This window comes from Acomys minous (assembly GCF_964271855.1).
Source record: "Acomys minous genome assembly, chromosome: 18".
Classification (NCBI taxonomy): domain Eukaryota; kingdom Metazoa; phylum Chordata; class Mammalia; order Rodentia; family Muridae; genus Acomys; species Acomys minous.
Window position 1 is genome coordinate 21,716,822 of NC_140501.1, and position 23,303 is coordinate 21,740,124.

At 39.2% G+C, this 23,303-nt stretch overlaps 1 long non-coding RNA gene across 2 annotated transcripts in view; it reads right to left on the reverse strand.

Annotated features, from left to right (window-relative positions):
* Positions 1 to 1,855: 1,855 nt before the first annotated feature.
* Positions 1,856 to 23,303, reverse strand: part of LOC311589314 — a 28,083-nt gene continuing 6,635 nt past the window's right edge. Inside the window, exons 2-4 of one of the 2 annotated variants that reach the window (XR_014776496.1) lie at positions 20,603 to 20,694; positions 10,888 to 11,045; positions 1,856 to 2,198 (exon numbers count right to left, since the gene is read on the reverse strand). This is a non-coding gene — a long non-coding RNA (uncharacterized lncRNA). Of the gene's footprint in view, positions 2,199 to 10,887; positions 11,046 to 20,602; positions 20,826 to 23,303 lie in introns of both variants that reach the window. The other variant, XR_014776497.1, reaches the window with a different exon arrangement.

Genomic DNA, 23,303 nt, shown 5'->3' on the forward strand with positions numbered 1-23,303 from the left:
TAATTTGTGTGTGTGTGTGTGTGTGTGTGTGTGTGTGTGTGTGTGTGCGTGCGTGCGCACACGCACCTGTGTTTGCATATACGTAGCAGTGCAGGTGCTGGTGGAGTTTATTGGAGTCAGATCTTACTGAAGCTAGAATTACAGGTGGTTCTTAGCTGCCTAATGTGTGTGCTGGGACTTGACCCTAAGTCTTCTGAAGAGCAAAATGCTCTCTTACCTGCAGAACTAACTCTCTAGCTCCTTCTTTACTTTTAATTTTTTGCACTACTTATTGAGAACTAGACTTAGTTCTCATGACTAGACATGAACATAAATGGAATAACTGCCATCCTAGTTTATAGATATTTGAAGAAAGTCTATTAATCTTAATCTGGCAAGACAGAAATCATTGACCACATTATTCTGACACCATATAAATGAGGTTGTGACCACCGTTTTTACCTTTCCTTCTGTGATTTCTTTATTACTCTATGTCCTATTTTGGTTTCTGTTGCTGTAATAAACACCATGACAAAGATACTTGAAAAAAGGTTTTATTTAATTTATGAGTTATGTACTGTGGTTGAAGGAAACAAATTTAGGAGCTCAAGGCAAGAACTGAAATAGATGTAATGGAAGAAAGATGCTTACTGGCTTGCTTCTCCTGGTTTGCTTAGCTTTTTATGTGGCCCATTCTACATAAGAAAATTCCCACTGGTCAGTCTAATAGAGACATTTCCTTAACTGTGATGGCCTCTTCTCTAGTATACAAGTTGACAAAAACTAACCCACGTGCTTATTAATTTGTTAGTTATTAACTTAACTAGCAAACACTTCTTAAGATACCATTTTGTGCTCAGAACAACACAGGAAAAGAGTAATGTTATCAGCATGTCCTGCTAGGCACAAACTGAAGTGGGGAGACACTGTGGATCCTGTAGGCTTGCATTTTTTTAAAAACCTACTTTATTTAGGGTTCCCTTCCAACTCATTGACCAGAGGCAGGAAAGAACTAAGGTCAATAGGGGCAGGGGATGTATTGTTTTTTAGAAGTGGTTCTTTAGGGTGATTTCACTTTGTGTTGTCAAGATACCAGCAGGTCAGTCAAATAGCAAACACCAAACAACAACATGAATCAGTAGCAGCAGCACCATCCAACAGAAACAGCAAAACCCTGCCAAATTGACACAGGTCAGCAGATTCAGCCAGAGGGGCCTGAGGAGTTCTCTGGAGAGTTTCTCTCTGCAAAGTGAAGTGTTAAAGAACAGAGACCAAAGCAAGGCTTAGCGATGCAAAAGCGTTGTCTCACTATCCATGGGCTACTACTGTACATCTCATCTCAGAGTCCATACAAGGTGGGTTTTGCAGCTGGCAAAAAAAACCCACACCCCTTGCACAAAACAACATCATGCAACCTCTCATCAGACAGCTTCCAGCAAAGATTCACATTCCCTCCCCTGGGTCTGTTTCCACTAACAAAGGTCCCGAGGCTGTCTTCACCAGTGGAAAAACACCCCACATCCCATATTTGGGACCAAAAAACAAAAACAAAACAAAACAACAACAACAACAACAACAACAACAAAACGCATTCACGTGACACAAATTAGTCTTCAAAGAAACCAGAAACTTCTACTTCACTTTGCAATTCTATGTTTCAGTTCCCATCTTCCAAGAACCTGCACTGAGCACATCAGTTCACTTTCCCAGGTTGACATTTTCAAAATAACAAAATGATTTCGTGTCTCTCTGATCTTGTTCCTCACTAAAAGCCAAATGACTACTCTTGGTTTTTAGACACTTTCACAAAGATTATTCTTTATTCATAGGCATCCAACAAAAAGAGGGGAAAAAAAGAAGAGTAAAAAGTCATACACAGTGCCTGTTTTTGCAAATAGATAGTTTATTTCTACTTTCAGATACAATGGCTGATTCATCAGGACGGTCTTGAAGCTTTTGTAGTTTTCTTTTGTGCAATAACTGCCAAGCAGTGGGATCTAATGATGTACAGAGTTCTGAATGCCACCTTACTTCTTGTTTGCCTGTAGGAGTTCCATAGCAACAAACATCACTGCAGCAGCAGCAGCAGCTTCCCACAGTGAAAGGATTCCTATTCTCTTTTTCAAGAGAATGTATGGTTTGAGAACTATCCTCTTCATAGGTTGTTAAATACTTTAAATATGATGTAGATCCATTTGTTAAAACACAAAGAGATTTAACTAAGGGACAGAGAAGGAATGATTTAAAATTTTAAAATATATTTTATTAATTTATTCATATTACATCTCAGATTAAAATTTTTTTAAATTATATTTATTTTGTGTATTTTTAAAATGTGTGTGTGTGTGTGTGTGTTGAGAGAGATAGAATATGGATTGGGATGAATAGGCTGGAAGGTCTGGGAGAAATTCAGGAGGGGAAAGAAATATACTGTATGAAAAAAATTATAAAAAATAAAATTTTAAATAGTGTTTAAAGTAAGTATAAAGATGAGGAGATACAGTAGAGTGAACTTGGAAAACAAGGTAGAAAGGGGAATTGGAGGTGGAAGTAGTATTGTGCTTTTTGAGGTGTCTGACATAGTGATCTCAACAAAAGTAGCTCAGAACTAAGGTCCCTCTGACCTGCCCCAAACCTCCTGAGTCTGGACCCTCTTTTATCCTCTGTCTTCTTCAAAGCACAGAGACTCTGAAGTTTCTTTATCTAACTGTGGGAATATGCTTCCCTGAAAAAAAGGACATTGTTATAACTTCTTATTAAGCAGAGAATTTTAACAGGAAACTAGAGACTAAAAATCAAGCATCATATCTATGGCCCAGAAGAACTTTCTCTTAAAATATTTCTATTGTTAGAACCATTTATTTCCCCTAAAAAGGAATTTACTCCTTTTTTAGACTTGCCCATTGCCCCTTAGTTCTTTCCATCACATGAAACATGTTTTGTTTGTTTATTCTTTGTTTATTTTCAAGACAGAATTTCTCTGCCTAGTCCTGGCTGTCCTGGAACTTGCACTGTTGGCCAGAGTGGCCTCAAATCAGAGTTCTGCCTGCCTCGGCCTCCCAGATGATAGGATTAAAGGCATAAGCCACCATTGCCCATCACAAAAAGTATTTTAAGCTTCAATGATGTAGCCTTTCTTTGATCTTCTTATTTTGTATGACTCTTATACAAATGTGTACATTAAATGCCTTATTCTGTAAACTTTCAGAGAGATTCTTTAAACTTCACAACTATGAGTAAGAAAAACGACAGATGATTGTTCAGAAACTAATCCTATGTCTTTGTAGTCATGTTTGGGTCATTACAGCAAGTACCAAATTTGCAGCCGCAGCCATACTGGTTAGATTTTGTGAACTTGGCAAAACTAGAGTCACCTTGGAAAGAGAAACTTTTACACTATGGAATACTACTCAGCTATTCAAAACAAGGAATCTCTGAAATGTGTGGACAAATGGATTGAACTAGAAATGATCATAATGAGTGAGTAAACCCAGAAGCAGAAAGAGTTAAATGGTATATACTCACTTATATCTGCATACTAGCCTAAGGGGCATGCCCCATGAAAGTCTTCACTAGCCAGGAAACTGCGACAGAGGGGAGGACATCCTATTGGGACTCTAGATGAGAGAAGCATGGGAGAATGGCGAAGTTGAAGGATCCAGAGGATCCTAGAAACATACAAGAAGAAAATTATGATAGGTAGATTTGGGCCCAGGGGTCCCGCTCAAACTATGGCACCAGCAAAGAACAATATAGGCAGTAAACTTCAAACCCCTACCCAGATCTAGCCAATGTACAGGACATTCTCCACAGTTGAGTGGAGAGTGGGGTCTGACTTACACATGTACTCTGGTGCCTCATATTTGACCATGTCCCCTGAATGGGGAGACCTGGTGGCACTCAGAGGAAGGATAGCAGGCTATCAAGAAGAGACTTGATACCCTATGAGCATATACAGGAGGAGGAAGTCCCTCTCAGTCACAGTCATAGGGGAGGGGAGTAAAGGGAAAATGGGAAGGAGGGAGGAATGGGAGGATCCAAGGGAGGGGATAATCATTGAGATGTAATATGAATAAATTAATGCAATAAAATAAAATAAAAAAGATTTGTGTGCCATTTGCTCAACCTGATTTCTTATACTATCCAGGACTACCTGCCCAGAGGGCATCATAATGAGCAGAGCCACCCCTAAGCAGGTGACATTTCATGGTATAAGAAACCAAGATGAGCAAACCATTGGGAAGAAACCATTAAGCATTTCTTCCTCTACACCCTTTGCTTCAGTCCCCACCTCCAGGTTTCTGCACTGAGTCTGTGCCATGGCTTCTCTTCCCTTAAAAAAAAAATCTCCTTCTTTCCCATGTTGCTTTAAGTAATAGTGTTTAGCACAGTAACAGAAACTAAACTAGAACAGAACCTGAACACATAAGGCAATGTCCTGGACTGTATCATCAACTGTAGAAAGAACCTTGGAAAAACAATTGACACAAGGTGTATAAAAATAACAAGTTAATGTGGATCCCCTTTTAAAATCCACATAGTGGGCCAAAGATCCCAGCTGCATTGTCTATTCAAGAGCAAATAGGAGTTGAGAAATTACTCTAGACTGAAGAATAGGGACAGAAGATGATGTTAAGATGTCCCCTTTCAGCATATCTTTTTAAACTGAAGTCTAAGCACCATTGCTCTATTCTTCCCTGCTGTTGGAAGATACAGCACAAAACACTGGCACTAAGCCCAGGAGACAATAGGAACTCTAACAGGAAACTCATGCCAATAATGTTTGTTTGCTGGGTTTCCAAGCAAGTTGCTCTGGCACTACTCTCTTTATCCTATTTCAGAGTTATTTCAGACTATGATTTAAGAAATAGGGACTGGGGATATAGCTCAGCATGGGAGAGAACTTACCTAGCATGTGAAAAGGTGTGAATCCAATTCCTGTCACCACTGAATGAGAGACAGAGAAAAGAAGAGGGAGAGGGAGAGAAATGGGGAGAGATGGGGAAAGGGAATGATAAAATTCCAGTATATTTTGCCAGTTATATTCTCTGTGTAAAATGAGAGTGTGCTGTCAACTTGAGGTCATTGATGATTTTTATTTATTTGTTCTTGTCTTTTGAAAACTTATCAACAGTCCAGAAAAACCAAACAAACCAAAATTATTAAAATGAAGCTGGCAAAAGGAAGATTTGGCAGATTCACAAGTTGGCAAGGATGTTTAGTTTGTTTGTTTTTTATTCAGGATTTTCAAAAATGACTTTCATCTTAACAGCCCCTGGCTATTAGCTTTTAAAAAGAAGGAATAATAGTCAGTATTCTGGAAACCTATTAGAATTATAAAAATCCACTCACTGCAGAGGTTCTGGGCATATGTACAAAATAAACATGAGTCTGCTCCTAGGAAACTATTTTATGAAACCTCCATCTAATTTTATTCTTGCCATTGCCCAGGATAAGCCCTGCTAAGGGGTAATTATTGCATCAGACCCCACAAAGGTGACGGATACACTATGGTGAGATAAGACACATTAGAAAGCTTTAGACTCATCTCCATAGCAGATAGCCTGCCTTTATTTCATGAAATAGACTTCTGTGACATAAGACATGCATTTGGTCTCAATCTCTCTAGGTTCCTGCTACAGACTCCTTAAAACTGTGAAATGTTAAGGATGTAAACCTTTCAAATACACAGAGGGAAAAGATTTTTAGCATGCTAATGAGATGAATAAGGGCTGATCTGAAAAAAATAAAAACAAGCAAACCAAAAACCAAACCAACCAACCAAACAAACAAACAAAAAACATTGTATTATTAGAGGATTGGCATTTCAACCCCATGCTAAAACTCATGAAGAAGAAAAGATGTTGGATATAAATTTCATCACAAATAGCTAATAATTTGGTCAACTGAGCCTGAAAAATAAAAACTATATTAAAACCCTAGACAAGGTATCCCCTATTCCCCATTTCTCAGGCTACAACTCTGCCTGCTTTCCTGGAGGCTCAACAGGACAGGGGTCACCAGGTAAGACCACCCCCCACCAACTCCCACCAAGCCATTGCCCAACAAAGCCCATTAAAGCACATACAACAGTAGTAAACTGTACCCCAACCTGGACTCCATTTTCTGGTCCACAACCTTGCCTGTTTTCCTGGAGACCCACAGGCACCAAATAAGATCACGCACTCCCCCAAGCCATTGCCTGCTAAATCTTTTTAAAAGCCTAAACTGTGTTCATTCCACTGGACTCCATTTTCCTGCTCACATCTCCATCTCCATCCCCATAGGCCACTCTGACACCAGGGACCTCAGGCTACTTTAGGACTAGGGACCCCAGAGGCAACCTTGGTACTCAAAACCCCTGATGACATCCAGGCCAAACAACCCTAGGGGAGACATGCTACTGAAACTGAAGACTCACCTGTCACCAGAACCCCAGGCTACTCAGGTCAAAAGGCACAGAGGAAACAGAACCAAGAGAAAAACAAAAACAAAAACAACACCTATCCACTAAAAATTTCAGAAATTAGCACCTAAACCTATACTGACCACATAATCCACATAGGTAGAGGCCAGCATAATACAATCAACAACTGCCAGGACAACATGGTGTAACCAGAGCCCAGATATGTGACCATAGCAAGCTCTGGTCATCCTAACACAGCTGAAGCACCAAAAAATGACCTTAATTCCAATCCTATGAAGATGATAGAGGCATTTAAAGATGAAATGAATCCTTTAAAGAAATACAGGAAAATACAACCAAAAAGGTGAAGGGGATGAATAGAATGGTTCAAGTCCTGAAAATGGAAATAGTAGTAATAAAGAAAACAGAAACCGAGGGCATCCTAGAGATGAAAAACCTAGGTAAGAGATCAGAAACTAGAGATGCAAGCATCACTGTAAGAATGTAAGAGATGGATTCTTCCTGCTTTCTGCAGGCCTTATGATACCAAAAACACCAGGTAGGACAACCTCACCCATCTACCACCACCTCTACCAAGCCCTTGTCCACCAAATCCAGAATAAGACACCCAACTTCTCAACAGACTCTAGAAGGCAGAGGGGTCTGGACAGATGTCTTGTAGTCTCTAAGAGACCACAGTTGCCAGTCTAGACTACCATGTCCAGAAAAATATTAAATCACCATAGATGGGAAGATACAATAGAAGAAGTTAATACATCAGTCAAAGAAAATGTTAAATCTAAAAAGTTTCTGACACAAATATCCAGGAAATCTAGGACACTATGAAAAGACCAAATTTAAGAATAATAAGAATAGAAGAAGGAGAAGATTCTCAGTTCAAAGGTCCAGAAAATATTTTCAATAAAATCATAGGAAAAAATTTCCTAACCTAAAGAAAGAGATGTCTGTAAAAATACAAAAAGCTTACAGAACACTAAATGATAAATAATACTTTATTAGATATTAGATTTGACCAAAAAAGTAAATTTTTCTGTCACATAGTAGTCAAAACATTAAGGGGAAAAGGCTAAGAAACATATAAAGGCAGACCTATCAGAATTATACCCTAATTATTAGCAGACTTTAAAAGGCAGAAGGGCCTAGACAGATGTCTTGAAGTCTCTAAAAGACCACAGATGCTAGCCTCGACATTATATGTAGCAAAATTTTCAAACACCATAGACGGAGTAAGCAAGATATTTCACAACAAAACCAAATTTAAACAATATGTAGCCTCAAACTAACAAACATCATGAATCAAATAACCATAACAGATATCTATAGAACATTTCACCAAACACAAATTAATATACATTCTTCTCCATTCTTCTCAGAACTTAAAAGTACCTTCTGAAAAATTGACAACATTCTTAGTCACCTTCAGCAAAGTGGATGGATACAAAATTAACTACAAAAATTAGTAGCCTTCCTTTATACAAACAATAAATGTCTCAAGGAAGAAATTAGGGAAACAAAATTCTTTACAATAGCCACAAATAATATAAAATGTGTTGGTGTAACTAACCAAGCAAATGAGAATCTTGTCTGACAAGAACTTCAAATTTTTGAAGAGAGAATTTAAATAAGATATCAGAAGATTGAAAGATGTCCCAAACTTGTGGATCAGTAGGATCAACATAGTAAAAATGGACATCTTACCAAAAGCAACCGACAGATTCAATACAATTCCAATCAAAATGCCAACACAATTCTTTATAGACATTGAAAGAATACTACTCAACTTCATATGGAAAAGTAAAAAGCCCAGGATAGGTAAAACAGTCTTTTACAATAAAAGAACATCTGGAGATATCACCATTCCTAATTCCAAGGTGTAGTACAGAGCAAAAGCAATAAAAACCCCATAGTACTGGTACAAAAATGGACAGGTTGATAAAGATAATCAAATTGAAAAACCAGAAGTAAGTCCACACATCTATGGACACCTGATTTTTGACACTAGAAGCCAAAACCATATGATGAAAAAAAGAAAGCATCTCCAACAAATGGTGCTGATCTAACTAGATGTTTGCATGTAGAAGAGTGCAAATAGATCCACATCTATCACCCAGCACAAAACTCAAGTCCAAGAGGATCAAAGACCTAGACATAAAACTGGATACACTAAATCTAAAAGAAGACAAAGTGAGGAATAGCCTTGAATGCATTTGCACAGGAGACTACTTCCTGAACAGACACCAACAGCTCAGGCACTAAGATGAATAATTAATTATTAATTAATAAATCAGACCTCATGAAACTAAAAAGCTTCTGGAAGGCAAAGGAAACTGTCAATAGGAATAAAACAAAAGCCTACAGAATGAGAAAAATTTCACCCACTCCACAAGAAACTAGACATCACCAAACCAAATAAGCAAAATTTTTTAAATGGGGTATAGATCTAAACAGAGAATTCTTAACAGGGGAATATTGAATGGCTGAGAAACACTTAAGGAAATGCTCAGCATCCTTAGTCATAAGGGAAATGAAAGTCAAAAACCTCCTGAAATTTCAATCTTACACCCTCAGATTGGCTAAAGTAAAAACTCAAACAACCATTCATACTGTCAAGGATGTGGGGCAAGGGACACACTCCTACATTGCTAGTGAGAGTACAACATTGTACAACTACTTTGGAAATCAGTTTGACATTTTCTCAGAAAGTTGGAAGCTGATCTACGTTAAGACCGAATTATACCACTCCTAGGCATATATCCAAAGAATGCTCCATCACACTACAAAGACACTTGCTCAACTATGTTCATAGCAGCTTCATTTGTAATAGCCAAAAACTGGAAACAACCTAGATATCCCTCAACTGAAGACTGGATAAAGAAAATGTGGTACATACAAGATTTGAAGTTAACCTTGCTGAGTTTCTGTCTTGCTCTGGTCCAGCATTTTCTCACTATGTCTCCATTTCTCCTTTTGGGAATGTGCCATTATGTGTTTAATTATGTAATTTTCTTTCTAATTTTGATATTACAGGAGGTTACAATACAGAAATCACCTTGAGTCTCAGGAGAGACATTGAATGTTTTTTTGCTTTTAAACTAGCTGAGGCCCTGAAAGACTATGGGGACTTTTGAAGTTGGACTGAATGTGTTTTGCATTATGATAGGGCTACAAGCCTATGGGAGCCAGCAGTGGATTCAGTAGTTGGATTAAAATGGCCTCCAGGGGCTCCTGTATTGGAATGCTTGGCTCCCATTTGGAGGAACTGCTTGGGAATGATTAGGTGGTGTGGCCTGGTTGGCAAAAGGGTATGTTACTGGAGGTGGGCTTTGAGGTTTTAAAAGCCCATGCTACTTTCAGTTCTCTGTCCCCTTCTCTCCCTCAACCCTCCCTCCTTCCCCCCTCCCCCATCTCATGCCTGTGGATCATGATGTAAGCTCTTAGCTATTGTTTCAGCACTATTCTGCCTGCCTGCTCCCATGCCACAATGACCATGAACTGTAAGCCTCGGGAACCATGAGACCCAACAAACACTCTCTTTTATAAGTTGCCTTGGTTCTATTGTATCTTCACAGAAAAATAAGAAAAAGAAGCAATATAAATTATTATTTAGAGGGGTAGTGTTATATACATCTTTAAACCAATTATTCTTAGGCTTCTAATATCACAGCTGTTATCATGCTTAGTCAGGATCTGGACTTATAAAATCCTCAGTTCACTTCTTTCTTAAAAATATTTTATTAATTTATTCATATTACATATCAATTGTTAGCCTATCCCTTGTATCCTCCCATTCCTCCCTCCCTCCCATTTTCCCCTTACTTCCCTCCTCTATGTCTGTGACTGAGGGGGACTTCCTCCTCCTGTATATGCTCATAGGATATCAAGTCTCTTCTTGGTAGCCTGCTATCCTTCCTCTGAGTCCCACCAGGCCTCCCCATCAAGGGGACGTGGTCAAAAATGGGGCACCAGAGTTCATGTGAAAGTCAGTCCCTAGAAATCTAAAGAAGAACATTATGATGGGCAGATCTGGGCCCAGGGGTCCTGCTTACACTATTGCACCAACCAAGGACGATATGGGCAGTAAACTTTGAACTCAGTTCACTTCTTAATATCATAAGTTTATATTTGGATCAAGGGAGAAAGTACGAGATTGGTAACATTGGCTGGCAAACACAGATCCCATGAGAGATAGCTAGTTGTTAGTCTCACACAGTCTTGATTTATTTCTTCATGCGTACTTTGCTTGCTAGTCAAATATCATTTGAATTATTTTAGTGTTAAGTAAAATTACTGCATGATTTTCTTTTTACCTATTTTTATCTCCTTCAGGTCATCTTTTAAATTTTATTCTGTAATTTACAATACAACATGATGCCTCTCTGTCTTTCCATGCACAGTGTAAAGAAAAAAATAAAGAACAAAAAAGAAAAAAAGAGGAGAAAACACTTCTCAGAGTCATTTGAACTGATTTGGCTTCCCCTTACCTGACCCTGCCAGAAGTATGGACACTTCATTTTCTTGTAATTATTGCCTCTGTTGCCTCAAATCATAACATGTCACGAGTTTCATTTTCCTCAGTTGGATTTATGGACATACTCAAGAGCTGAAAATGCACCTTCTAATTCTGTTGTATGACATGTAACTGCAAGATACATAATTGATGTTTTTAGTTGTATTGGCACATACTCTTTATGTATGAGTGTGCATCTGAGTGCACAGTTTCCATACAAATTTAAGAGATCTAACAAATTAAGAAATCCATGTCCAGATGATAATTATTAGAGTCTGAAATATCAGTACTACCAGAACTGTTTCCACTTCCAGTCACACACACACACACACACACACACACACACACACACACACACCTTTAGCCAGTGGGAGCTGCTATCTTGACTTCTATAGACTAAACTAGATTATTTTTGCCTGGTTCTGAGCACCAACTAAATAATACTATACATGATGGTCTCTTTGCTGTTCTGGTTGCTTCTCATCATGTCTGTGAGATTCCTTTGGGTTGTGGCTCAAAATTTCTCATCTCTATAAGTCTGCTGAGAGCACACCTATACACTACAGTTTCTTTTATCTTGTCCACTGTTAATTGGCACTTGACAATTCTTGCTTTTGACTATTATAAACATTGCTGTCATAACCCTCTCTCAGTAAATATCACCTCATTTTAGGAAGCCTATAATTCAAAATGGCCTTTGTAAGTCACAGGATGTATAGATTTTCAGCTTAGCTTGTAAATCAGTTTCTGTGGTTGTGACAGTATGTATTAGAAGTGGTGTCAAAAGTCCAGTTTGCTCCACATTCTTGTCAGCCCTTGAGTTTTCTCAATTTTTAGATTATCTAAGTTTATCACTGCCCTACTCCTTAAATACATTTATAAGACATATTACATCAATTCAATAATGCATAAAATACATAACTATTAAATAAGTTTCTGCTCTTTCAACATTGATGAGACCCACATGTTTATAAAATTTGTTCTCTTCTAGCTATGAAAGTGTAGTGCATTTTTGTGGATTGTTATGATCACACTATGGTGTAGGGCACTGCAGGTAATGCACATTATCTCCTTTTATTATCAAGTCTGTCTTTGTGTGCACACATTTCTTTTTTTAAATTTTTTTATTAATTTATTCATATTACATCTCAGTTGTAAGCCCATCCCTTGTATCCTCCCATTCCTCCCTTCCTCTCACTTTCCACCTACTCCCCTCCCCTATGACTGTTCCTGAGGGGGACCTCCTCCCCCTGTATGTGCTCATAGTGTATCAAGTCTCTTCTTGGTGACCTATTGTCCTTCCTCTGAGTGCCACCAGGCATCTCCATCCAAGGGACATGTTCAAATATGGGGCACCAGAGTTTGTGTGAAAGTCAGATCTCCTTCTCTACTCAACAGTGGAGAATGTCCTGTCCATCAGCTAGTCTGGGTAGGGGTTGGAGGTTTACTGCCTATATTTTCCTTCTGTGTGCCCACATTTCTACCCTTCCAAGTTTCTACTGAATCCTGTTCTAGATACTTCTAAGAAAGCATTTATTTTAGTTATGAAATATCAGAGAAGATAAACAATATTTTTGTCTGGCTTATTTCAATTGATCATAATATTCTACAACTTTACCCATGTTGTCACAAATGGTGCTGCTTGCTTCCAAGCCTAAACACCTGAGTTTGATACCTAAGATCCACATGGACCCACTGCATTTATTTGTCTTTTTTTTTTTTTTTTTTTTGCTTTTCCTTCTTTTCTCTTTTCTTTTTTATTTCTTTTTCTTTTCTTTCTTTCTTTCTTTCTTTTTTTTTTTTGAGACAGAAATGGATATCCCCATGCTGACCTCAAACTCAGTGAGGATCCAAGGATGACCTTGAGCCTCTAAACCTCCTTCTTGCAGCTAATTACATAAACCTACTATTATAATACAGTTTATGTGTGTCTGGAGATAAACCTAGGAATTCATGAATGATAGACAAGCTCTACCAACTAAGCTACCTTCTCAGGTCTATTTTTGTTCAATATGGTTTCAAAGCCTTTTCCTTCCTCTTTTCCTTCTGGAAAACTCACTTCTCTTTGGTTAATAGCATCTTGTAAGAGCTTTCTTTGTTATTTTATTCCTTTTTCTCTTCATCAAATTCCACATCCAGTTGTTTCTTTTTTTCTTTCTTTCTTTTCTTTCTTTTTCTTTCTTTCTTTTCCTTATTGAGGTAGAGTATTGATATGTAGTATTGAAATGTAGTTTTATGAGATGTGCTAAGCATGGTGGTACATGCCTTTAATTCCAGCATTCTGGAGGCAGAGGCAAGCAGATCGCTGTGAGTTTGAGGCCAGTGTAGTCTAAAAAGGAAGTCTAAGACAGCCATGACTACACAGAGAAACCTTTCCCAAAAAACCAAAAAAAAAAAAAAAAAAAAAAAAGAAAGAAAGAAAGAAAGAAAGAAATGCATACCATCATGTCCAAGTGAAATCTTACTTTTTAAAATTGTATTCTTTCAAAAGACTTGTCTTCAAGTTCAAAAATTTAGTCCATTTTAATGATTCCTATCACTTGGCTGAATTTCGCATTCAGCTATATGTATTTCCCCATTTTTGTTAAATTTTCAATGTGTCTATTTGGAAGTATCAGGCTTCCTTGATGTCTCGTGCTTCATGAATCTATGATGATATCTACACATCTGGTGTAATGACCACTTCTAATTGTATTAAGTACATTTCAGTTAAAGGTATTCACATAGCAGATCATAGGGCTGATGAAGTAGGTGCTTTGACTTTGTGAATGGGGCAAAAGCATGAGCTCTGTGTAACTCTTTCAGATGCAGCCAATACTAGCAAGTTTTCTGAGTGCCATGTTGACAAAGATAGTGGTACAATTTACTCTAGGTTTTGACCGTGGCTAGGGTATGACCACAAGCCTCACCACAAACACCAACCTGTACGGCCTCTGAGGATGAGAGCAGCATGTGTGTCTTTTCTTTTTTAATGTGTGGTGGTATATAGCATCTTATTTTAATTCACATTACACACTTGCGGGCGTGCACCACACACACACACATATATACACACACACAGGAACACACATGTTAGATATAGTTTTTTAGACACATGAGTTAGAATGCCATATTCTAAAATTGGATTAACTTATCATTTTTTTTTAAAGAGGTATGCTAGTAAAATGAAGTTCCTAATCACAATATAAAATTAATTTATTTTCTCTGTTGGAATAACTTCTTTTCTATTCCATTTAAGAATATCTTTCTGGGGAACACTCCTCCATTGTTGGTGGGAATACAAACTTGTACAAGCACTATGGAAATCAATCTGGTGCTTTCTCAGGAAATTGGGAATAGCTCCATCTCAAGACCCAGCCTTACTACTCCTGGGTATTTACCCAAAAGATGCTCCACCATACAACAAGGGCATTTGCTCAACTAACTTCATAGCCACTTTATTTGTAATATCCTGAAACTAGAAATGACCCAGATGTCCCTCAACCATAGAATGGATAAAGAAACCGTGGTACATTTACAAAATGAAATACTACTCAGCTATTGAAAAGAAAGGAATCATGAAATTTGCAGACAAATGAATAAAATAAAAAAGATTATCCTGAGTGAGGTAATACAAACCCAGAATATACCAAACATGGTATATACTAACTTATAAGTGGATTTTGACCAATTAGTACAGGCTAACCATACTACAATTCACAGACCCAAAGAAGATAAATAACAAAGAGGACCCAAGGAAGGATGCTTAAATCTTACTCAGAAATCACAGCAGCAGTGGCTAAAGACAGGAAACAGGATGGGAGCCTAGCATAACTGTCCACCCAGTAGCTGCTGGAAACAGATGCAGAGATCCACAGCCAAACGTTGGGTGGAGCACAGAGTCTGTGGAAGAGTGAGAAGGTAGAAAGAATTCACATGGGACAAGAGCTCTTTAAGTCCAACAAAGCCAGCTAACCAGGGCCCAGTGGGACCTGTGGAGACTGAAGCTCTAACCAAGGACCATGCATGGACTGGACTTAGGCACCTGCACCGAGTCTGCACCTGCACTGAGTCTCCACTCGCACAGCTCAGTCCTCTTGTAGGTACCCTAGTCAGGGGTATGAGCACTGTCTCTGACATGAACTCTGATACTTGCTTTTAGATCACTTTCCTTTGACAAGGCTGCCTTGCCAGGCCACAGAGAATAAGGATGCGCTCAGTCCTGATGCAACTTGACATGCTGTGGTGGGTGAGTGGGAACTTTCGTTCTCTAAGGAGTAGGGAGGGGGTATAGAGGAAACAGGGAGGGAATGTGGGACTTGAAGGAGAGCAGAGAGGGGGCTATGACCAGGATATAAAGTGAATAATTAATAAAAGAAAGAAAAAAGACCTTTTCTATTTCGATATTACAAAAATATTCTCCTTTAATTTCTTATAAAACTCCTACATTTATACCTTTTCAGTGTGGAGCTATAATATATCTAGAACTGATCTTTTACATTGTGAATTCAAAAAGTGTTCAGGTGGGGGAAGGAAAGATGCCCCTAGGTAGATGAGCAAGATGGCCCCTAGGCTGTGGTAGCAGCTAGAGAGTTGGCTACACCCCTCACGGGCTGCAACGCATGGGAGAGCAGGCCAGGACTTCCCCACAATGAGCCTGTGAAAGCAGGAAACCTGGCCCTGCTCACTGCCTGGGGATAATGGGAGATCTGGTGGGCTGAGCAGCTTCCACCCCAGGCCCAGGGCTCTCCATCTTCCCACCCCAACATCCACTCCATCTATGAACTGCTGGAGCAAGAGAAGGAGCTGGTCTTGCACATCCAAAACAGCAGGATCTCCATGACACAGGGCAGCAACAGGCTACCCTAGAGGAGTCCCAGTGAGGATCCAGTATTGATAGTCTAGGCCAGAGGCCTCGAACCAGCTGTGTGGACAAATGGATATACTTTGCAACACACCACAGTTTCTATGAGGAGATTTTTGTTGTCATTTTATTTGTTTTGTGGAAGGAAGTTGTGGAAGGAGGGTAGATAGGAGGGCATGGGGAAATGAGTGGGGTTGGGTTGCATGACATAAAAGTCCTAAAGAATAAATGACAAGTTTAAAAATAAATTTCAAAGCAAGCATTAAGTAACCCAGCATCTTTCACCATTGAGCCAGGTATGAAAATGCCAACCCACATATTTAGGTGGTTCAGGAAGGAAGAATCTGACTGTAAACCCAGTATGGGTTACATACCAAGTTCCAGGCTAGCTCATGCCACACAGCAAAACCTTGTTTCTGTAAAATAAACAATGTGCCATCCAATATACTGCAGTGCCACCTTTGATACAAATCTGATGCCTGCACGTATAGGTTTATGGGAGAAAGTGAGGAAGAAGACCAGGAAGGAGTAGGTGTCCGGTCACTGAATCAACACCAGCTCTCTGAATTGGCTTTTAGTGGTTTTCTGTATCTGGTAAGGTCATCTTTCTTTTTTGAGTTTGGCATGAATTAGTCTTTGCCTTTGGATTTTTTTTTTTGAACAAATATTTAAGTGTCTTCATTTCCCACAGAAAACTTTTTAAGGGATTCCTTGATATTGTGATGATGCTACCGAATGGTGTGTGGTAAATTCCCATGTAAATAGTTTGGAGTCTTTTAAACTTGTGAACATGCATGTGTTTGTTTCAATCTCTTTAATCATTTCAGTAATATTATCTTCCCTATAGAAGTCATGCCCTTCTTAGACTTATAGTTACTAGATATTTTATTCTAATGTAAATGAAAGATTTTACATTTTATTTTCTATTGGTTACTCCTATATAAAACTAAAATTAAATTTTATGCTTATCTTTTACCGCACATGCCTATGTTCTTGGATCTACACAGATATTCTTTCAGATTTTGAATACAAAGAATGATGTTACCAACTAAACAAATGATACATATTTATAGTACTATTTCTCGACTACTTTAAGATGTAATTCATATGAGATATTTGTTTCCTTTCCTTAATATTCTAGCTTGAAACTCCAGTGTGTTATAATAGGGACTGTTATGGTCTCCTTTCCCTCCAGGCAAGATCATATTATAGATAGTTCACAATGTTAAGCACTATGTCTGGGATAATTTTTCCTCAACAGACTTTTAAAATGTTTAGTTATTTATATACATCTAATTTTTTGTTACCAGAATTTCTGGATTTGTTATATGCAAATACTACTCCATTTATGATGGGTTGTGCTCTTATAAGCCCAACCTCAGTTCAGAAACATTGTAAGATGGAGACATATTTAACACCTCTAAGCCTGTGAATATCATGACGAATCCTAGCCTGTATTAAACACATTCAGAACCTGTAACTATAGCTATGAAGATTGATTTAACACAATGACTATTTTACACTAAAGTTTATTGAATTTGTATTGAAAAGCAGAACAGTTGAAAAGATAAGCCTTCTCCTCACAGTAAAGATGAAAACTTTAAATTCAACTGTGATTGATAGTTTTGATGGGTATAGTAGTCACAGCTGGCATCTCTGATTTTTATGAGCCTAAAATATCTGGTGGGGTGGCCTTGCCAGGCCACAGAGGTAGAGGATGCAGGCAGTCCTTAGGAGATTGGATAGGCTGGGCTCAGATGATAGGGGATGAGAGCTCCTCCTTTTTGATGATTAGGGGAGGGGGCAGAGGGAGGGGGTTATGATTGGGATGTAAAGTGAATATATTTTAAAATAAAAATTTAAATTCAAAAAATTGTCCAGGGTCATCTGGCTTTCAGTCTCCACTAAAAAAAACTAGTTGCTATTTTAATGGGGCCTGCCTATGAGGATAGCTTTGTCTCTTTTCCTTGCAGATTTTAGTATCCTTTCTTTGTTCTGTACATTGAGGTTTTTTTTTAATTATTCTTTGTAGAGGGTAGTTTCTTTTCTGGTTCAGTCTAGGTAGTGTTCTGAATGCTTCAAGCATCTTGACAGGTAACTCTTTCTTTAGTTTTGGGACGTTTTGTTCTATGGTTTCATTAAAAATATTTTCTTTGACTCAGGTTTTTCCCCTTCTTCTATTCTGATTATTCATAAGTTTCGTCTTTTTGCAGGGTCTCAGATTACCTGGGCTCTTTGTGCATGAGATATTATAGATTTAATATTAAATTCCAAGTGAACTATTCAATTCTTTCTGCCTTGTCTTCAAGAACTGAAATTCTCTTCAACTTTATTCAGTATATCAGTGAGGCTTACCTTTCACCTTTTTGTTTGACTACTTGAGGGGTTTTATTTCAGTTTGTCTTTTCCTTAGAGATTCTATTTCTTTGTCAAATTCTATTTTCAAATCTTGAATTAGGTTTTATGATGTCATAGATGGTGGCTAACACAGAAAGAGATGCCCCCCCCAAGTGAACAATATGTAGAGAGTGTGAGACTTTGGAACACTCAGCTCTAAATGGGGTGTCTACATCACACCCCTCCCAGCAAGGCTCAGAGATCCATGTGGAAGAGGAGGCATATGGAATTCAAGAGCCAGCAATGGTAGAGATCTCCAAGGAAATGACATTTCCAGGCCACAAGAGGGTTGATACACACAAAAACTCACAGAGACTGTGACAGCATGCACGAGATCTGCACAAGGTCAAACGAGCAAAATCCCAGCATGGAGAAGTGGGGAGAGCTGGGTACAAAATCTCACAATAATTAGCCAAGCAGTTATCTGCAAGATGGCTAAGAGGAGAAAGCCAGTTTTTTTTCCAACAGAGTGACACTCAATATATCAGTATCATCCCAGGGCAGGCTCTATGCTCAGAAATACTTTGGCCAACACAAAGTGGATGCCACGGAGGGTTTGTTTTCATGTTGTATGACTTTTTTGTGGTTTTGTTCCTTTTTGTTTTTAAGAGAAATAAAGAATATTAAGTGAGGTAGACAGAGATGGGGGAATCTGGGAATATGACCTTAATTATAGTATAGAAACTTAATAAACAAATAAAATAACATGGGTCACCACTTGTGAAAGCAATTTATTTCAACACTTAATGCATTGTCAGTTCCATATTTCCTTTTGTTGCCTCACTAGCATCTGACCTCAATCTATCATTAAATATTCAATTGTACTGTTGGCCGAATGATGCAAAATATTATTTATGTTTGCATGTCACACTTGTATGAAAAATCAATTCATACTAAAAATAGAATAAAATAAATGATAGTGGCAAACCTCTGTCTATCCCCAGATTTTCCAGTAACCAGTGCTTTTCAACTGCCTTTCTGGCTTGTGCTTCTGTGGGAATTCCTGGGGGATTGACACCGTTAATTTGAACAATCTCCTATTCTCTGAAAACTTTCTGTCTCACTCATGTTATTGTGACCTGTGACAGAGACTGCTAATTGTCTGCCACTATCCATTTCCTCTTCGATCATTAAAGCAGAATCCCCTTCCTAACAGACTTCAGCAAGGCATATCATTGCTCAGACGTAGATTACACTCTCCTACCTATTTTGCAGGCAAGTGTGACTGCTTGATTAATTTCTGGTCAGCGATATTTGAAAGGAAGTGATACAGTGATCCTTGAAACCATTTCCTTCCACAAAGAAGCTGTTTGCCTTTCTGCTCACTGGCCAACTACTTGATTTCTGAACAGACCCAGCCTCCTTCAAGACATCATCTTTGTTGCTCTAAGAAACATTCCCTTTCTCAGGCTCACCAACATTCTCATAAGCAACTGCAAAAAAGGTGGATTCAAGAATACCAGCTCAGCTTGCATAATAGTGAGAGGGATTCCTTGAGTTTTGTTCCTATGAACAAAACTAGCTAGCTAGACAACGAAGGCAACAAAAAGGTTAATGTGGACCAAGAAACACTTGGTACTTGAGTACTTTGATGTTCATATGCAGGATTATTTTCATTAGCTGAAGGAAGGAAGGCTACCTGTGGACTGTAACTAGAAACTTGAACTTTGTTGTGTTTAAAGATATGCTATTTGTGTTTTCCTTGTTGTAAATCTTAGCTTACACCCTACGCTGTGCTACACCGTTTAGTATTTCAACCTGCTCATGCTCTGCATGGAACAAAGCGTGTTTGTGTTGGTACTGTGAAAAAAAAACTGTTCATATCAGCACAAAGGTGCAGAAGTTGAATAAAGACCAAGGAATAACACTAAAGATATATAGAGCATCTCAGAAGAGTCTTCAGCTTATTGTCTATGTGAAACAAGTCAGAGCTGCTGATGTGCTTTAAATTACATCCCACAAAACACATGTTGAGGCCAATGTTATGGTGCCTGAAAATGTGGCTTTACTTGGAATTAGGGCTTTTTGTAAATGTAATCAGGTTAAGCTGGGATAATTAGTGTAGAACTTCACCCAATACATACCCTTTTAGGTATAAGGAAACATCACATAAAGGCAAAGTACAAAGCCTGAATTCAGTGTCTAAGAAATTGAGTATTAAGCTAGGGAATGTCAAGGATGTCTGGTCAACATCAGAAGTCGGAAAAAAGAGAAAGAAGGGTTTCTCTGTGTGGTCTTGGCACTCCTGGACTGATTTCATAGACCAGGCTAACCTGGAAAACACAGAGATCCACCTGTCTTTGCCTCCCAGGGTGCTTGGACTATGGCGTGAGCCATCGCCCCCAGAGGGGCTCTCTTTCCTAATGTTTACAGAAAGAAGATTCTGCTGATACCTTCCCTAAGGTACCCCAGTCTCCAGAACCATACATAACAAGGTGTAGTTTCTTACCAGTCAGTTTCTTCCAGACATATTCAGCTTCTTTCAGCATGCTGCCTTTGCTCATCTGAAAAATGGTTGCTTTTTCCCAGCTCACCAATGTTCTTATAAAATTAACTAGAAAAAAAAAAGACAGAGTTGGAATAAAATTTCATTCTGTATAATCCTGGGGAAACTTTCTTCAGTTCTCATCCCTCAGAAGTCATAATGACAGAAAGCATCAAATGCATCATAGCTGTAATCAAGAAAATATTTAATTTTGCACAACTATCCCTATGCATATATTAGGCACATGCATTTCCCCCTGTCTTGTACCGTTCCTGCAATATAATCGCTTTCCAATTTTTCTAAATTCAAATCTAGTGTATTTTCCAACTATGATTATGTAGTTAAATACAAATTTTGTACTTAAAACATTGCTTCTTCAGCTGGGCGTGCCAGGGCACAGGATGAATCCCAGCACTCCAGAGGTAAACACACAGGCAGAGGGAGGAATGTGGTCTGACTTTGGTCCTTTTTTGTTCTGTACATTTAGCATTTTAATTATTATGTACTTGGGGGAGTTTCCTTTCTGGGTCCAGTCTATTTGGTGTTCTGTATCCTTCTTGCACCTTGATAGGTAACTTCTTCCTTAGGTTAAGAAAAAATTCATTCTATGATTTGGTTGAAAATATTTTATGTGCAGTTTATCCATCTTTCTTCTCCTAGCTCTACTCCTATTTTTCTTAGATTTTGTCTTTTCATTGTATTCCAGGTTTCCTAGATGTTTTGTGCCAGTATTGCTTTATATTGAACATTTTCTATGACCAGAGTATCAATGTATTTTATTGTATCTTTACTGCCTGGGATTCTGTCTTTGATCTCTTATATTTAGTTGATGAGGCACCTCTGAGTTATCTCTTCGATTCTCTAAATGTTTTCACGCCCACATTTCCCTCAGTTTGGGTTTTCTGTATTCATTCTGTTTCCACTCTCATGCCTTGAACTGTTTTATTCATTTCCTTTCACTGCTTGTGTTTTAATAGATTTCTTTAATTGATTCATTTGTTTCCTCCTTAAGGACTTCTGTCACATTCATAAAGGCTATGTTAAGGTATTTTTCTTGTGCTTCAGTTATATTGCAACTTGCTGGGCCTGCTGTGATGGGTTGCTGGGCTCTAGTTGAGACATATTTTCCTGAGTGTTACTGACTGTGTTTTATGTTGGCATCTGGACCTCTGGGTTTGGGAATTCCAGATATTGATATGCACTCTTGTTTTTGTTGGGTAGGTATCTGTTTGTTCCTCAGTTTCCGTTGCCCTAGTTCTTAGGAAAGTGAGTTGACTGTGTGTTGTCTGGTAATTTTCCTGGGATTCTGCTAGGTATAGCCACTGAGAGTTCTGGTTAACCTGTATTTCTAGGTACTGGGAGCTGAGTTAGAAATGGGATAGGAAGGAGTGCCTGAAAGGGTGCACAGGGGGAAGGAAGGCTGGGTGTTCCACCAGGATCTGCTTAATCCCATGGCATGAAGATAGTGAGAAGAGGCCACAACAACGGTGGTCTGCTACAGAGTTGGGGGTGGAACTGGGCGGATGGCCTTGGAGGAGAGGAGAGAGAGTGCGGATCTGAAGCTTGCCTACTTGCTCTTCTGCCCTCATTGCTTCTCTAGCAGGTTTGGCTGGCAGGCTCTCGGGGGATGCCTGATGAGGGTGGGGCCTGGGATAATGGAATGAGTGAGGAGACAAGTTAGAGAAGATGCTCTGCATGGAGATGGAGGCAGAGGGGAAGGGAAGACCAAAGCAGTTGGTCCACTAAAGGGTAGGGGGTGAGACTGAGGGAGTGGATTGGAGGAGAAGAGGCCAGTTGGCAGTAAGGCTACCTGTATACGTGGCCACAGTGGCCTTTGAGTTCCTAGGAAATGCCTGATGGAGTTAGAGGCTGGGAGAAAGGGATGAGTGGAGAGCAGGAAGGTAAGAGGGGAAGATCTTTGTGAGCCACTGGAGATGGGGTAGGAGGGGAAGGGAAGCTGCGATGGCAATGAGACTGGGGGAGTGCATTTGGAAGAAAGGAGGAAAAAGTGAACTGCACTTAGCTACCTGTTTCCCTGGCTGGTGTTGCTGCTGTCCTTGCAGGGAGTGCCTGAGGGAGTTGCTGGATGGCTCGTGCAATGAGTGGGGAGCAGAAGTTAGGAGAAGAAGGTCTAAGAGATCCATGGGAGGTGAGGTCAGAGAGGAAGGAAAAAATGTTATAACAATATGGAAAAACAAACCTAGGCGGCTAATTTATAATTGAACTAGAGAATGAGTGACTCTGGAGTGCCAAATTTTGATTGGCACATTTACAGCATAAGCCCTATATCTAATGCTGAGAGAACACAGCAGAAGAATTGTAATAGCCAGAGGAGCAGGATGTCTCCTGAGAAATAGTGTCCTCTAGACAAGACAAGGATGCTACAACCAGTATGCTTGCCTAAAGAAGAATAGTACCAGCCAAGGACAATACGTACAGTAAACTTCAAACCCCTACCCAGATCTAGCCAATGGACAGGACATTCTCCACAGCTGAGTGGAGAGCGGGGACTGACTTTCACACGAACTCTTGTGCCCTATATTTGACCACGTCTCCTTGATGGAGAGGCCTGGTGGCACTCAGAGGAAGGATAGCAGGTTACCAAGTCCCCCTCAATCACAGTCATAGGGGAGGGGAGTAAGAGGAAATGGGAGGGAGGGAGGAA